The sequence below is a fragment of the Pongo pygmaeus genome, chromosome 22 (assembly GCF_028885625.2).
Source record: "Pongo pygmaeus isolate AG05252 chromosome 22, NHGRI_mPonPyg2-v2.0_pri, whole genome shotgun sequence".
Classification (NCBI taxonomy): domain Eukaryota; kingdom Metazoa; phylum Chordata; class Mammalia; order Primates; family Hominidae; genus Pongo; species Pongo pygmaeus.
In genome coordinates, this window is record NC_072395.2 from 51,813,887 (window position 1) to 51,831,311 (window position 17,425).

A 17,425-nucleotide genomic window follows, 5' to 3' on the forward strand; every position below is an offset into this window, starting at 1 on the left:
AGTATGCCACACAAACATACCACACACACCATGTATAACACATAACACAACACATACATACAACAACACACAGATAAACCACAACACATACAACAGACCACATAAAATATACACCACACAAGCCACACAACACACAAACACACATCATACCATAGACAACACACAACACACACCATATACAACACATAACACACAACACATACACACGACACACTATAGACAACACACAATATACAACACATAACACAACACGTACAACACACACTATACAACACACAATATACACACTACAGACAACACAACATACCACACAACACACAATATACAACATACACAACAAACCACACACAACACAAACCACATACAACATACAACAGACATCACAACTACACAATATACACCACATACAACACACAATATACACAACACACACCACATACCACACACAACATGCAACACATACCACACACAACACATACAAATGCATACCACATACCACACAAACCACACAGACAGCACACACCACATACACAACACACAACACAAACCACACACTGCACACACCGCACACACCACACAAACACATTACACAAACCACACACTACACAAAACACATCACACACATCACACACAACACATGCACCACATATACACCCACATACACACCACACACACCACACTTCACACACATCCCACAAACCCCTCTCTCTCTCCTTCCCTGTCTCCCTCTCTCTGTCTCTCTCTCTCTCTCCCTCTCTGTCTCTCCTCGTGCCTTCTCGCCCATGGAGAATGCAAGTGAGAGGAGCTATTTACGTCATCCATAAAGAAGAAGAGAGGAGGGACCACAGAAACCCACTCTCTACCAGAAGGGCTAGAGCTCAGGGAGCGCCATTGTCAGCAAGATGGGAACCAGCTTTTACGGAGCACTTTGTGTCTTTAAAGAACTTCACCAACATTGACTCATTAAGCCACCCACACCTCTGAGGCAGCTGGGGCAGCTTGGTTCTCCCTGTCAGAGAGGAGAGAGGTCAACGCTCACCCCAGGGCACAGGGCAAATTCAAGAGAGGGCGAGGGCCAGTGTGTCCCAGATGACCCAGCCAAGGAACCTGCTTCTGTGTCAGGAAGGGGTCAAGTGAGGTTGGAAGTCAAGGACCAGCTCTCTGGGTGCTGAAGGGTTAAGGAAGGAGGAAGAAAGGGTGGCCGGTGGCTGGTGGCATCATGTTACCTTCTGCCTGTCACCCAGAGAGCCAAGCTGAACAGGCAGCAGGGTGCCTGTGAGGAGGGGTGGGCCCAGCCTTCCTGGGGCAGCAGCCCCTCCACCCTCTTTTCCTCTGCTGACAGAGAAGGGAGAAGAGGTCTCAGAGAGGCTCTTGGACTGAGTTCCTTTGTTCCTCCCTTCTAGGAGTGGTGCATTTTTGCAATATCAACAGTCCTCACTCCCAGACAAGATCTCTGTAATGCATCACACGGATGAATCCTTCTATATCTCAAAGTTCACACACAGTATGAACTTACCAGCCAACAGGGAGCTGGTTTTTATGCTAATGGAATGGCAAAGGGAAAGTTCTTCCCAAATGAAAGAGCTTTGATGTCCTGTATTTCTATATGTGTATGTATGTGTGTACACATATATATACACACGAATATATATGTATATATAATACATATATACATATATATCCTCCAAAAAGGAAATGGCTGGTCCGGAGCTGAATCTCTTTCCCCCTCAAACCCCTATTTGGAAGCAGGCATTCCTCCCATCGTGAAAGGACTCACATACAGCACAACCTGGTTTCTGAAAGCTTGGCCTTTGGAGCTAGAAAGATTTGTTTCACTCATTGTCTGGATGTGGAGAAGAACCTGACTCTTAGAGGCAGCTTTCTCTGATCCCATCGCTGCCTGGGATCCCAACACCTAGGAAGAGGTTTAAAAGAGAAACTGTCCAACCCCAAACCAAGGGCAACACAAACCAGCCTGGCTTCTTCACTCATAGCTTGAGCAAGCTGCGTGTCTCGGTGATTATTTGGACACATGCTACAAAGCACAGAGACATACACTCACCTTTTGTTTTCAGGGATTAAAGAGATTTTAAAAATCTGAAGCCAAAAAGACACGGAGCAACAGAAACAGCTGTAAGAAACACACCCTCAGAAGGGAACAACTTCAGAAGAGAGAACGAGCAGGACCCTCAACTTTGTCCTGAGCCCTTCATTGGAAAGTTTATCCATCTTCATTTTTCCTAAAACTGGGATTTGTAACTAAAACCATTTCCTAAATGCTACTATGGACATTGTAGTACCAGGCACAAACTCAGGGTAGATGTGTCATTTTCAAGGACAGTTTAACTGGGTGCATTGTATTTAGGTCAAGTGACTTAAAATGCTAGGTTGGACGACTTAGATGAACTCTTTATTGGCACAGTGTAAATGCATATTTTGCACAGCCAAGTCAATCTTGCATTCTTGTTAGAAGGTGTGAATTGGTATTTTGAATCAGTGGCAGCTGACTGTAGTATCAAGAGCCCAGGAGTTCAAATCTGCTTCTGTCATCTACCCACCAAAGGACCTCAGGCTGATTAACCCCTTCTAGACTCATGTCCCCACCTCTAAACAAACAATAGTAATGGCACCTCCCTGGTAGGTTTGCTGTAAAGATTAAATGAGATGTTGCCACAAAACACTGAGCCACGGTAGGCATTCTCTTTGCCCTTGGATTTGTTTTTCCACAATACAATTCTATGTACCTTAGAAAAATCAAATGATGATCTGGTTACTTATTGAGCTAATTGAAGGGATGCCTATAAGGTTATTGAAATTTATGCATTTTTGTTTGTTTTATTGGTCTTTTAGTTAGAAATAAGGATTGATGAAAGAAAAAAAGGGGGAAGAGAGGGATGGAAGGAGAGAGGGAGAAGGAAGAGAAAAAGGAAGGAAGGGAGGGAGGGAAGGGAGGGGAGAGAAAGGAAGGAAGAAAAGGAAGGAGGGAAGGAAGGAAGAGAAGGAAGGAGGGAAGGAAGGGAGGGAGGGAGGGAAGGAAGGAAGGAAAGGAGGGAGGGAGGGAAGGAACTTAGCCTATTTTAACCAAACACAAACAACTTAGAATGGAGCTAACTTTATCTCTTCCACATCTGTATATGAAAATCTGAAAGAAACAAATGTCCTCCTGTGTTTTTTTGCTTCTTTATCAGAGGTGCTTGCAAGCCTCCGCCTGGGCAGGCTGTGGCCTGTTGCACCTACTTGTGAAGACCTTCCTTTTCTTGAAACAATACACTGAATAAATACCCCTGGAGTTAGAAATCTGGCAAAGCAACTGAAAAGGGGTGGGGGGGTGCAAAAACTATGAGAAAAAAAGGCATTACACACAGTAAGAGCTTGCTCAGTCAATATTTGTTGAATGAATGAATTCTAGCTTCTGATTATACCTTTGAGCTTTAATGTCTCTTGGCTGCAGAACTGATCCCCCGTTTCAGCTTTCTGTGTTCATGCTGCCATTGCATAGACTAGAACGGCCATTTCATGTCACCTGTTTTACAAGATTGAGAGCCCATTCTCAGACCACCTGCATCACAGTCATCTGCTAAAAAGGCATATTCCAGGCCTTTCCAAATGCCAAAGACCAGGGATTCTGAAGATCCGTAGTCCAGTATTTGACTGGCCCTAAACTGGCTTCTTTAGGTGAGGGGAGAGAGGGGAAGCGTCTGGCTTCTACAGAGGGGAGAAGGGAGAGTTGACCCGGAGCCCCAGCCAGCCTGCACCCTGGGGGTGGAGGAGAGTTGGGGGGCAGGGGCACTAACAGTATTCTCTTTTTTTTTTTTTGAGACGGAGTTTCGCTCTTGTTGCCCAGGCTGGAGTGCAGTGGTGAGATCTCAGCTCACCGCAACCTCTGCCTCCCAGGTTCAAGCGATTCTCCTGCCTCAGCCTCCTGAGTAGCTGGGATTATAGGCATGCGCCACCATGCCCAGCTAATTTTGTACTAATTTTTAGTAGAGACAGGGTTTCTCCATGTTGGTCAGGCTGGTCTCAAACTCCTGACCTCAGGTCATCCACCCATCTCGGCCTCCCAAAGTGCTGAGATTACAGGCGTGAGCCACTGCACCCAGCCTAACGTTATTCTCTTTCAATCTGAGGGTCTAAGAGACACTGTTTAAGAAGCTTCAAATAAAGGCTTGTTATTTAAACTTATAAAACAGCCCCCTAAGAGACCAAAATAGCAATAGCCTAAGCACTATATTAGCAGGAGGGAGGAGGGAACAAATCTTCGTTTCTCATGGGCGAAATCTACCGATAATGCCAAAAATGGGTATTTTTGAAGCAGTATACGTACATTACTTAGCAACCTGGGGTGGATTGCCATCAGAACTAAGAGCAGAAATAGTTACAAGATTTAATTTAAAATGGTGATTTCTGTGAAGCTAGCCTGGGGTGGGGTGGCCAGGGCAGGTAACTCTTGTTTTCCACAATAAAATATTTCTATACTGGTTGATTTTTTTTCCCAGCCATGTCTAAATCACAAAAGAAAGTTAGACTTTGTATTTGAAAAGCATTTGGGCTGGTTGAGTCAGTCTCTGGGGTTGGGGGTGGTGGCCCATGAAGGTGACTCCAAAAGCTCCCAAATGAGTCTCTGAGCTGCTGCTGAACCTGGCACCAGGTAACTTTGTGAAGTGAATGAACCAATGAATAAATAATGAAAGAAGAATCAGAGAAGTCAACGCTGGCTGTCTGATATGCACACGGATATGCCAGTCTTGCCCAGGGACCGAAATCCAACCTAAATTGAAAGGCAAAACTGAATGTGGCTTCATCTCAAGGCGCCTCTTCCTCTCCTGCACCCCTTTATTTTTTTAACCAATTCTAATTTCACAATTAGGAAATAATACAAGTATTGAAAGTTACATCATACATAAACCATTTCCCCAAATGTCCTTGGCTGGCGCCATCACCCAGGAGCTCCCCAGGGTGGCTGGTGATCACAGAAGACTCCATTTAGACCACTCAGCGGGGTACACCAAGGACAGTCCTCTCAACCTGCAGAACTTTCTGGTTTAAAAAAAACAACAAAACAAACAAACAAAAAAAACCACTGCTTTTAAGACTTAAATCAAGGTCTTCAACTGAAAAACCAGAGACAAACAAAAACAAACAAACTGATTCTGGTTTTCCACCAAGCTCAAAGAGCCTTTGTCAAAGTAAATCAAAGCACTCCAGCAGCCAGCTTATTAGGTTTAATCATCAACTGTGCTTATCAGATCCTTCATTTGTAAGTCCCTTGAAGAAAAAAAAGTGCAAAATGATTCCTTTTGTGCTTTGGAGATTGATATCAAAGCAGGCCTTGAGGTCAACTACAGAGGTGCTTTAAGTGGAAATTATAAGCAGGAAACAAAATGCACTCATTCCATTTCTTCAAGTTGAGCAGAGACCTCCTGGATGCCACGTGTCAGCTTTACCTGCTAGAAATACACGCTCACCTCGCTGTCCAAGACCCTGGAAAGGGGAACCCCTTGAATTGGTTGGGTTTTGCTCCCCTTGGCCAATTCTTCACTATGGTTTAGAGATTTGCGGTCTTCCAGTGGCATTCTACTCAACCAAGGTGAAGAGCCATCTGTTGAACTGTCTCTTCCAACCTGATATACCCAAGTGTTGTGGTTCCAATTTCAATATTCCCTCCTAGGGATAGCAAATGAGAAGATCTATGGGTGAATAATACAAGAATATGGTAAATGGTTGACAATATTACCCACAAACCTGCACTAAGTCAGGTTGGTTCTCTGGCACCCTGAAGCCAGCCATGGCATAGTATCTGATTCAAAATCCAAACACACAGCAGCCAAAGAGGAAAGCAAAGGGCAAATTAAGCCACCACTGAAGGTGCTCAGACAGGCCAGAGGAAGATTCCATCCCACATCCAGCTCAACTTCTTCCCACCTTTCTTCTTTGTCTTTCTCTCTGCATCTGACATTTCAGTTCTCACAATCTTCTCTCCAAACAAATTCTGCCACATTCTCCAGGGACACCCTCTTGCTTTCTCTCTCTCTCTTGATGCAACAGTAGTTCTCAAACCTTCCCATGGAAAATCCCACCAGTTTCTTCCTTCCTGGGACCCTCTCTCCTTTCCTTTCCCTATACCAAAAGATCAAGACCTAGCTGGGATTACAGAAAGGGGGCACCCTGAGAGTGGAGTAGGAAACAGAGGCTGGGGTTATTGGTGCACAAAATATGTGGTCCCTGGAACACTATTAATATTGTATTGATGGCCTACAGTGTGTTGGCCACCATATTAAATTGCCGAATTTAACAGGTGTCTAAATTGGGCTTTTCTAAGTGCGTTCTGAGGACACTGTTCCAGGGAGATGCTTCTTACTAAGAGCATTTGATGGTTAAATACATTTGGAAAATGTGTCATCTCTTATTCATCCCCTGGAGACTCCCAGTACACATTACATTTTTGGTAATTCCTGCAATAGATATACTTATTTGCCATTGGTTAGCCCAGTATTTCCCTGTTTTTTTTTCTTTGTTTCTTTCTTTTTTTTTTTTATTTTGTTTTTTGAGACAGGGTCTTACTCTAGCAGCCAGGCTGGAGTGCAGTGGCGCAATCTCAGCTCACTGCAACCTCTGCTTCTTGGGTTCAAGTGATCCTCCTGCCTCAGCCTCCCAAGTAACTGGGACTACAGGTACATGCCACCACACCTGGCTAATTTTTGTATTATTTGTAGTAACGGGGTCTCACTATGTTGCCCAGGCTCCTAACTTATTTGATCACCAAACCCACTTGATCGTGGAAAAAGAAGCAGCTAATGTTAGCATCACTCTTGGCCCATGTAGATCTTCAAGATGGAAGTCACCAAAGTACAAATGTTCCGTGTGTGTAGGCTTTGGAGCCCTGGGTGGGCGTTCACCTGATTTACTAGAGTGTTTGTGGTAGTGTAGCCATGGGCATGATGATTCTTGACGAGGAGGTTTTGTTCCCCAGGAACAGGGGCTGCAAAAAGATGAGCTAGGGAGACAATTCAGGCATGGATAGTTGAGTAAACACAGAACGTTTAAAAAGAAAAATCAGAATTACCTTGGTGCTCCTGTGTGGGATTCCTTTCCAAAATATAGTCGTGGCTTTTAAAAATCTCAAAGATTCTTTGGTTTTCTTTCTCATGCTCCCATTCCCCAGAACCCCCACCCCTTCCTTAGCATCATGGTTTCTTAAATGGAATGATCTTCTCATGGTCCACAGACCTAAGAGAGGAATGGAGACCCCTTCAGCTCAGAGCCAGCCACAGACGTCTGACACCAGGGCTGCTATTTTGAAGGGTGCTTCGAGATCTGCAGCTCCAGGCATTTTGTTATTTTGCTATTTGCTTTTGGAACTTCTTAAAACGAACCTCAAAGACGAGAAAACTCCTGTTTGAAATGAATTCCTTTTAGAATCCAAGAAATGACTCATAGAAGCTGTTTTGGCATTTATGTTCCCTGTTAAGATGATTAGGCTCATAAATTCTATTTTTGAAATGCAGTCTTTGTACCCCGAATATTTTTCCAGAACAGCAACAACAAAAAAAAAAACCTGAGGTGGAGGAGTAGGGGAGGAATGATATCCCTATTTACATGTTTGCTATGATTTAAATACATGCTGTTGCCTACTTATTTTTGTATATTATCATCTATTTTTCCCCACACTATTAAAGAGGTTGGGCAATTTTCTTCAGTGAAGTTGCTTAAAATGCTCTTATTCTAAAGAAGAAACTGACTTTTTAAAATATTACTAGCTTATGTGAACAAACTCATGTCTTGTTCATGTATGAGCTAGTAAGATAAAAAGTTCTGTTTTCACCCAAATGCCCAATGACTGATGAATGAATAACAAAAATGTGGAATAGTATTCAGCCTTAAAAAGGAATAAAATTCTGATACTTGTTCCAAGTAGGAATATATCTTGAGGACTCTGGGAGCACACTTTTAGAAACACCAGTGGCCTGGGGCTTCTTCCCCCGCCTGGTTTTGATCTTACCAACACTGCTGCTCCCGAAACAGCCTAGTTACTCATTCTTCAAAACTAATGCTTGGCTGGACCCAAGCCCTACTTTAATCACAAAACTGGTACTGTTCCAACTGAGTTAGGTGGTTTTCTTAGGGCCATGCAACGGACTGTCTTGGCAGGGGGCAGGTGCAGCCTTCCTTCTTGGGAAAAAAGTCTCAACTGTAGAAATGTGATGGCCCCTGAGATTTGTTTTAAGTTATTGTAGTTGTTACCTAAGTTTTACGCACCGACGCCTTTGTTCTTGTGTAATAAACTGTCAACTGCAGCATGTTCAAAGTAGCTCAACCCTCTGTTTGGTCATAAAATTAATCCTAATCTAAAAACCACTCTTTCATTTTTAATTGAGTGGCAAGCCCAAGTTTTTAAGGAGCGTTTTGTTGTTCGGTACTTTTGATAACACCTGTGAAGCCATGCTGGTCATGAGAAAAGACTTCGTGTGTGCCTCTTCAAGAACAATGAACTGCACTAAACTCTTTTTTTTTTTAACTTTAAGTTCAGTGGTACATGTGCTGGTTTGTTATATAGGTAAACTTGTGCTACGAATGTTTATTGTACAGATTGTTTCATCACCCAGGTATTAAGCCTAGTACCCATTAGTTATTTTTTCTGATCCTCTCCTTCCTCCCACCGTCTACCCTCAAGTAGGCCCCAGTGTGTGTTGTTCCTCTCTATGTGTCCAAGTGTTCTCATTATTTAACTCCCAGTATAAGTGAGAACATGCAGTTATTTGGTTTTTTGTTCCTGTATTAGTTTGCTAAGGATAATGGCTTCATCTACGTGCCTGCAAATAATATGATCTCATTCTTTTTTATGGCTGCATAGTATTCCATGGTGTATGTGTATCACATTTTTTATCCAGTCAATTACCGATGAGCATTTAGGTTGATTCCATATCTTTGATATTGTGAATAGTGCTGCAATGAACATACATGTGCATATGTCTTTATGACAGAACGATTTATATTTCTTTGGGTATATATCTGGTATTGGGATTGCTGGGTTAAATGGTAGTTCTGTTTTTAGCTCTTTGAGGAATCACCACACTGCTTTCCACAGTGGCTGGCCCAATTTACACTCCCACCAACAGTGTAGAAGCATTCCTTTCTCTCCATAAACTCACCAGCATCTGTTATTTTTTGACTTTTTAGTAATAGCCATTCTGACTGATGTGAGATGGTATCTCATTGTGGTTTTGATGGGCATTTCTCTAATAATTAGTGATGTGTAGCTTTTTTTTCATATGTTTGTTGGCCACGTATATGTATTCTTTTGAAAAGGAATTGCCTAAACTCAAACCTCAAAAGAAGTATTCTACTGTTTGAGTTTCAAATGAAAAATAAAGCATCAAGAATAAAGATCTTCAAGAATGTCATTTTTGAGAGTGTCTGGCATGACTAAAGAGGTCATGAATGCCCATCTCATGTGTCTCTTCATGTTCTCCCTAAGGCACAGGCCATGTTTCTGAATCACATATCAAGAGATATACACAGTCGAGGAAGTGACCAGCCATTACATTCCAAAAATAATCCCTGTGAAGTAATTATAATCTGTTTACCTTGATTTGTCCAGAACAACTTGGTCATCAAGCATCTCGCTTTATGATGCACCTGCATGGATTTTGGTAAAGTAGAGATTGTGGAGGACTGAATGTATCAAATATAGACAAAATTGTCAGATAAGTTTTACAAATAAGTTTGCCACATTTTTTCAGGTGTAGGCAATTCTCGCTGCCTTTACCAGGGCTGATCTGGAGTGATGTTAACTTACCCCAGTGAGCTTTGTCCTCTCAGCTTCGGGCTTCTGGGCCACTCCCAGTTGATGTCCTGGGGCACAAGAGGTGGGGGAGATGGATAAGAACACAGTTCCCATCAGTTTCCAGGATGCCTCATTAGGAAGCTCTCTTTTTGGCCAGACCTGGGGGAGACACCATATAACACAATGCACATCAGAGGAAAGGCAGTGAAGTTCAGCAGGGCTGAGCCACCCCCACTTGAGATACGAGGCTGGGCACCATATTACACCAGTGATGACACCTCTAATGGGGTGGAAAGGTCACTTAGGCATGGCTATCTTCAACTCCACTACTGACCTTCCCCACCTCCACTCCTTTTCTGCCCTCCCTCTATAGTCTGGGCAGAAAGAAAGAAGAGATTTCTTCCGGAGGTCCTAAGATAAGCCACAGAAGAGCTTCTCTCCACAAAGCCCCCATTTGTGGTCATGGAAGACAGGCAAAGGTTGGTGCCCTTGGATGAGTGTCTGTTGCTCTGGAATGGAGGGCGGGGGCTGGTGCTAGCATTTCCCTCACCTTTGGAAACTCCCTTGGCTGTAAAGAGCAAGATGAGGCCGGGCGCAGTGGCTCACACCTGTAATCCCAGCACTTTGGGAGGCCGAGGCGGGTGGATCACGAGGTCAGGAGATGGAGACCATCCTGGCTAACATGGTGAAACCCCATCTCTACTAAAAATACAAAAAAATTAGCCAGGCTTGGTGGCGGCGCCTGTAGTCCCAGCTACTCGGGAGGCTGAGGCAGGAGAATGGCGTGAACCCAGGAGGCAGAGCTTGCAGTGAGCCGAGATTGTGCCACTGCACTCCAGCCTGGGCAACAGAGCGAGACTCTGTCTCAAAAAAAAAAAAAAAAAAAAAAAGAGCAAGATGAGAGGACACAGGCAGGGGCGGCCCTAGTGAAGCTGCCAGCTGGAGCCTCCATATCCCCTCCCCAGCCTTCCTGCAGATCCACTGCTGATGGTGTCGCCCAGCCCCTTGCCTGCAGCCAAGGCCCGCTCCCCTCTCAGATGGCGCTCCACCAATCCCAAGAAACGGGCGATGAGTCCCAAGAATGTCTGCCTTTTAATGGGAGCCAGTCTGGGCCCAAAGGGTTGTGGGAGAAACAATGGGCTGAAAGGGGCCCTTCTGATCTTTGGACTCACATCCTTCAGGGGGACTACAGGCTGCATCATTCATTCCTTCACTCATTCAATAACTGTTCATTGAGTTTCTGCTCTGTGTCCTCAAGGTTGGGAATTGGCAGCAAACAAGACAAACAGACTCTGCTTTCATGGTTTTGAGGACTTTGAGACCTACAGCCCCAAGCCAAGAAACTCAGCTTTCCCATCACAGCACAGGGTGCTATAAAGAACATCAGGTGGGTCATGGGCTGCAGAGCAACTGAATCCCCCCCGTTCAGGGAATGCCAAGCTAAGGCCTCAGTGAGGAAAAGGAGCCAGGTAAGTGAAAATACAGGGGGAAAGCTTTGTGTGGGGAAAACGTGCAAAGGCCCTGGGGTAGGTGGTCTGGAGTATTCAAGGAGCAGCCGGTGTTTTGCAGCTGCGGGGGAAGGAAGGAGGGATGTGCAGAGATCTCAGTGGAGCCCTTCACACAGAGCATCATGGGGGAGGCATGAAGACGGTCCCAACTGTCTTCTGAGGACACTCTTTGGTCTCATCTGGAGCCCCAAGCATGGGCTTCTAAGCCACTCAAGGGACCGATGGAAAAACGTGTGATTCAAAACCCAGTGAAGAAGCCAGGAGTGTTGGCATGCACCTGTAGTGCCAGCTACTTAGGAGGCTAAGATGGGAGGATGGCTCAAGCCCAGGAGTTCAAAGCCAGCCTGGGCAAAGTAGAGTCCCTGTCTGTCACAAAAGAGTAAAATTAAATAAATAAAATCAACCATGCACCGCTGTCCTCCTTGCACACCACTGAAGAGTCTCCTGCCTTCTTTGGCAGTCCCTCCATTCACATCCAGCATCATAAGATGTCAGGCACACATCTCAGCCTGCTGTATTGCCAGCAGAGGAGGCAGAGCCAGGACACCAGCCCATTCTTCCTAACTAATCTGTTTCCTCTTCTGTTTAATTAGACCAGTTCTTCTCAACAGCGGGGTGCTGTTTCCCCCAAGGGACACTGGCAATTTCTGGAGGCATTTTTGGTTGGCATGAATGGGGCAGGGGTGCTGCTGGCATCTGGCTGGTAGGGGGGACAGGGGTGCTGGTAACATCTTGCAGCACTGGTGACAGTCCCCCACACCAGAAAACCATCCCATCCAAAATGCCAACCCATAGATCAGAAGGAAGATGAGCCTGGGGAGAAAACTAGAGAGGATTTTGCTCCAGAAAAAAATGACCCACAATAAAGCTGGCTCAGCTCCTTTCAAAATTAAATACCTTCCTTCTTTGTCACACACTGGAAAATGAGCGAGTTTCTATTTCAGGCTGTGGGGTGGGTTAGCGTCGGCTTGGCCGGCTGTCTGGCAGAGGCTCCGATTCATCAATGACAGCTAAGTGTGGTTTGCTGTGTGTCAGGAGAAGGTCCAGGATGGGCTGGGGCAGGGAGTGTGGGGGGCAGACCACCCTCATCTCTGGGGCTGCTGGAGCTTCCGGAGGCTGGAGCACACCCAGCCTGCTCCTCCTTGTGAGAAGTGATTAAATGTGAAGCTTAAAGCTGTAAGGACTTCCTGGCATCACGGGTTTTACTTCTGAACTTGTTCCCTCCTCTTTTTACCTGCCCTCTGAAGCTCCCAAATTTAGGGCCAGGCACAGTGGCTCATGCCTATAATCCCAGCACTTTGGGAGGCCAAGGCAGGTGGATTGCTTGAGGCCAGGAGTTGGAGACCAGCCTGGGCCATATAGCAAGACTCCATCTCTATAAAATAAATTAATTAAGCTCTCAAATCGAAAGCAGAGATGTGTGTAGAAATATCCTTAAATAGATATGACAGTGATGTCATTGTACAACATAGCTGTCAGGGTGGAAGTGTGTCTCCCAAAATTGATATGTTGAAGCCTCAACTCATGGTAGCTCAGAATGTGACTGTTTGGACCTGGGGTCTTCAGAGGGGTAACTAAGGTAAAGTAACGCTATTTGGGTGAAGCCCTAATCCAGTCTGACTGGTGTCCTCATAAGAAGAGGAGACAGAAACATACACAGAGGGATGACCCTGTGAGGACACAGGGAGAGGACGGCATCTATGAGTCGAGGAGAGAGACCTCAGGAGAAATCTACCAGTCAGGAGAAACCAACCCTGCCACACGTTGATCTTGGACTCCAGCCTCCAGAACTGGGAGACAATAAATTTCTGCTGTTTAAGACACCCAGTCTGTGGTTCTTTGTTATGGCAGCCTTGGCAAACTAATCCCACATCCTTAGAGCTACGAGGGGTTCAGATATTCTCCTGTGCAACCTGCCCCGCAGGGTGACCATCTCTTTTATGGACACACTCTGAGAAGCCATCAGTCACTGTTGGGGATGGAGACCTCACTACGTCTCAAAGAAATTGTTTAGCATGGTATATTAGCTTTCTCTTGCTGCTGTAACAAATTATTTTAATCTTGGGTGTTTAAGGAAATAGCAATTTATCCTCTCATGGTTCTGGAAGCCAGAAATCCAAAACCAGATTCCCTGGGCCAGCTCCCTCCAAGGGCTGTGGGGGAGAATCTGTATTCTAGAGCTACATTCCTTGCATTTCTGGGCTCTTGGTCCCTTCCTTCCTCCATCTTCAAAGCCTGTAGTGTAGCATCTTGCTTCCTCAACCAGATGGCCCTCTTCTGTCTATGTAAAATCTCCTTCTGCCCATCTCTTATAAGAACACTAGAGAGTGCATGTAGGGCCCTTCTGGATGATCCAGGACAAACTCCCATCCCAGATCCTTAATTTAATCACATTTGCAAAGTCTCTGCCCTATAAAGTGATGTATTCACGGGTTCCAGAGATTAGAATGTGGGTATCTTTGCCGGGAGGGGGGATTCTTCAGCCTCACACACATTGGCCTCCTCTCCGGGGCTGAAAGTCACCTCTCCATAGCTTCCAACCCATAACTCCTTGTGGTGAACTCTACAGCAGATAACCCACGTCTAACTCTTCCTACTTGAGATCTTCCTCCAGCTTTCTGAGAACAGCTCAGGTGCACCTTCAAGAGTGCCTATTTCCAGACTGGCTGCCCCATGATTTCCCTCCTTCCTCATGGGCTATGGCTTCCCAAGGCCTCCACAGCCTGTTTCCTCTCCAACAGACTTGAGTTGGTCAATATCTCTCAAAAAATGTGGCAACAAGAATGGGTGAGATGCTCCAAGGTGACTCCACAGCCCAGAGAATAGCAGGTGCCTGCCCTTTAGTGCTGTAGGCTATGGGCCACAGGCCATGGAGCTTGCTTCAGTTTCAGTATCTGCATTTCACCTGAAAGGCACTGAGGCCCCATCACTGAAAAACCACAAGAGCAGAAATCTTCCACCTTGTCTACCACAGAGTTCCAGTTCCTAGGACACTGGCCTACTCCTAACTGGGGCTCAAAAAGTACCTGTTGATGAAACAAATGTAGCATTAATTCTACTTGCCAAGTCTATGAGTAGATATTTATCTTTAATCTTCCAGGATTTCAACTTTGCCATGAATACAACATTTTTTGTCTCATATAAACAATGGTTTCCAGAAAAACAAAAAAGGCTTTTCGATAAACAGAGAGAGCCCAGCCAGAGAAGCTTCGATGCTTTAAGATTCTAAGTGACTAGTTCACGGTTAATTCAAGTAACTACTTTGCAGATTGGGAGCGTGAAAAGAAGTGACAAAGACCCCTCTTCCTCTCACTTCAGTTACAGGGTAGGAGAGAGAGAGAGAAAGAGAGAGAGGGGAACATTTATCAGACAATGGAAAGTCCAAAAGGAAATAAAAAAATTTCCCACGTCAAAACTGGCAGAGTCCAAAGAATAAAAGTCTGATGAGGCCCGAATATCATCAGCTGTTATAGAAGAATGAGTTTGATTTAATTGTAGCAGCTACACTTGTATACATTTGAGATGGAGAAAAAACTGGACCTCCCGACACAGTCATGTTTTCATGTGAACAGGAAAGATTCTACTGCAGCAGGCCAGGGGCCAGCCTAGACGGCTGTCTGCAGCCAGCACCTGCTGTGTGTACTTAGCTCTTCACTGGTGGCCTCACCTTCCCTGCACCCCACATCCTTAATGGGGGTGATGCTGTTTCCAAAGGGCAGAAAATTGGTTCTTACAGGGTCAACAAATCTTAGACATCATAATGGTTTGTGGCCCTTTAAATTTTCATCCTCTACAGCACATTCTTACTCTTTAGTATTGAATTTCCTTTGTTGTGAGGAAATTAAGTTTAAATTGATTAGTTTTTCTTTCTGGGGGGGTGATAAGGATGGAAAGCTTGTACAACACGGCCCCAACCCACCCTGGCACCAGCAGCCCTGTCCACCGAGGAGAGTCTGAAGCTCACTCACACTTGGGCCTAAGTGTTGGACTGGGATGTCTGATGGATGGAACCTTTCCCACCAGCTGCCAGCCATGCTGCACAGAGGTGTGAGCATGTATGGAGGAACCAATGCAGTGGGCCAGGGGTATCATCTTCACTGCTCCTCAAAGATGGTGGCTCTTTTCTCTGTTGCTGTGACATATGGCTTCTGCTAGTCACAGGCCTGTGGCCACATAGCTCCCACATCTGGCTTCCTCTTGCAGCATGCTGCTTTGCCCTTGCCAGTTCTTGGTTAGTCTTTTCCTCATGCTTCCCAAGAGGGTGACAGGGTGGGTTGATCAGTCATTATCTAGTTTCCAATATCCTTTGTGTTAGTTTCCTTGGAGCTGCTGTAATAAATTACCATAGACTTAGTGGCTTTAAAAACACAAAATTTGGGGGCCATAAAGAAGGAAAAAACATCTACTCTCACCCTCCTAGGTTCCCCAGCTATAGCCCTGTAAATGAGACTAATTGCTAATGGTTTGAATGTCTCTCTTCCAAAACTCATGTTGAAACTTAATTGCCAATGTGATGTAATACAATGTATCAGGAGGTGGGGCCTTGAAGAAGTGATTAATAGATTAATGTCATTATTATGGGATTAGGTTAGTTATTGCAGAAGTGGGATCCTGATGAAAAGAATGAGTTCAGCCTAATTTCCTCTGCCTGTCTCACATGTTCACTTCTGCCTTCTGCCATGGGCCCACCTTGGCCAGATGCAAGTGCCAAGCACTTGGACTTCCCAGCCTCCAGAACTGTGAGCTAAATCAATCTCTCTTTTTTGAAATAAATTATCTTGTCTGTGGCATTCTGTTATAGCAGCAGAAGATGGACTAAGGCATTGAGGAAGGACAGATTAACAAGAGAAAAGCAGACAGAAGTTTACTAATGTGTGCATCTTAACTATGCATGAGGAGCACTCAGGGATGAGTAACTCAGAGGGGTGGATAGAACTTGGGTTTACATAGAATTTTAACAAAAGAACAATCAATTTTGTAGAGAAGTGACAAGACAAGAGAAAAGGACTTTGAGTTTCAAGGGAGAGGACACATTGTGGGAAGACAAATATATGGAAAAACTAATGGTAGATAAGGGCTAGTTAATAAGGTTTGTTGATTCCTCTGGTGCCGTCACAGGCTGATAAGGGTCTAGAGCTGTCTCTGATGATTAACATTTGCCCTTCCTGGTAGAGAAAGGAGGGGGATACCTTTACAAATTTATGTTCCGCTTTTAGACAAACAGGGGGAAGGCAGGGAGCTTTTCTTACATCTACTTCTCAATTGCCTTCAGCTTAAAATAATCCTGTTACCAACGTGGCGTATATTGGGGAGGCATATTATTCTGCTATGTTTCAGGGCCCACTCAGATAATCCAGTATAATTTCCCATCACAAGATACCTTATTTATCACATCAGCTGTGTAGAGTAACATATTCACAAGGATTCGGACACAGGCTTTTTTGGGGGAAGAGAGGGGGCATTGTTCAGGCTACCTCATGCCTTAAGACAGAGTTCTTCTGCCAGGACACTTTGCTGACTGACAGCCTGCCTGGAGGGCAGGCCTTATCAGTGGTGGATAGAGCAGTTAAATCACAGAATGCAACTCAACTTGGCAACCTGTGGATCAGGGGGCACCCCAAGAAACTGGGTTGTTGTAGATGCTCTGTTGGGCCATGCCTGCAAGGCCTGCCCTGATATTTTCCTAAGACTATTTATATTTTTGAAGACAGCTTTGGATTAAACAGTTAAAAGTCAAATGGCAAGGGGAGGGGGGGCATTGGGGATAAAGCCTTTGCCTTGAGACAGCAGTCACCCACTCTATTAAAGGAAACAGACAAGCAATGTTCAAGCAGCCAGAAACTCAGAAAACTCCAGATGGAGCAATATCCCCCAGACTGACCCCACTCCTCCTTCTGAAGTTGTGCAAGATGTTGCCTGGGGGAAGTGAGGTCACCCGCTTCACCATCACTTTGGCCAAAGTGCAGCAGTGTGCAATATACAAAGTGTTTGTGGAGGTTTGGATTCGTTCATATTCTTTCTCCAACAGCAGATTTTTCCCCCTAAACGCATGCTCTTAAAGGAATGGCCCGCAGCTAGTCACAAGGAACTCGAATACTAACAAACACATCATTAAACATATATGACTTCCTTT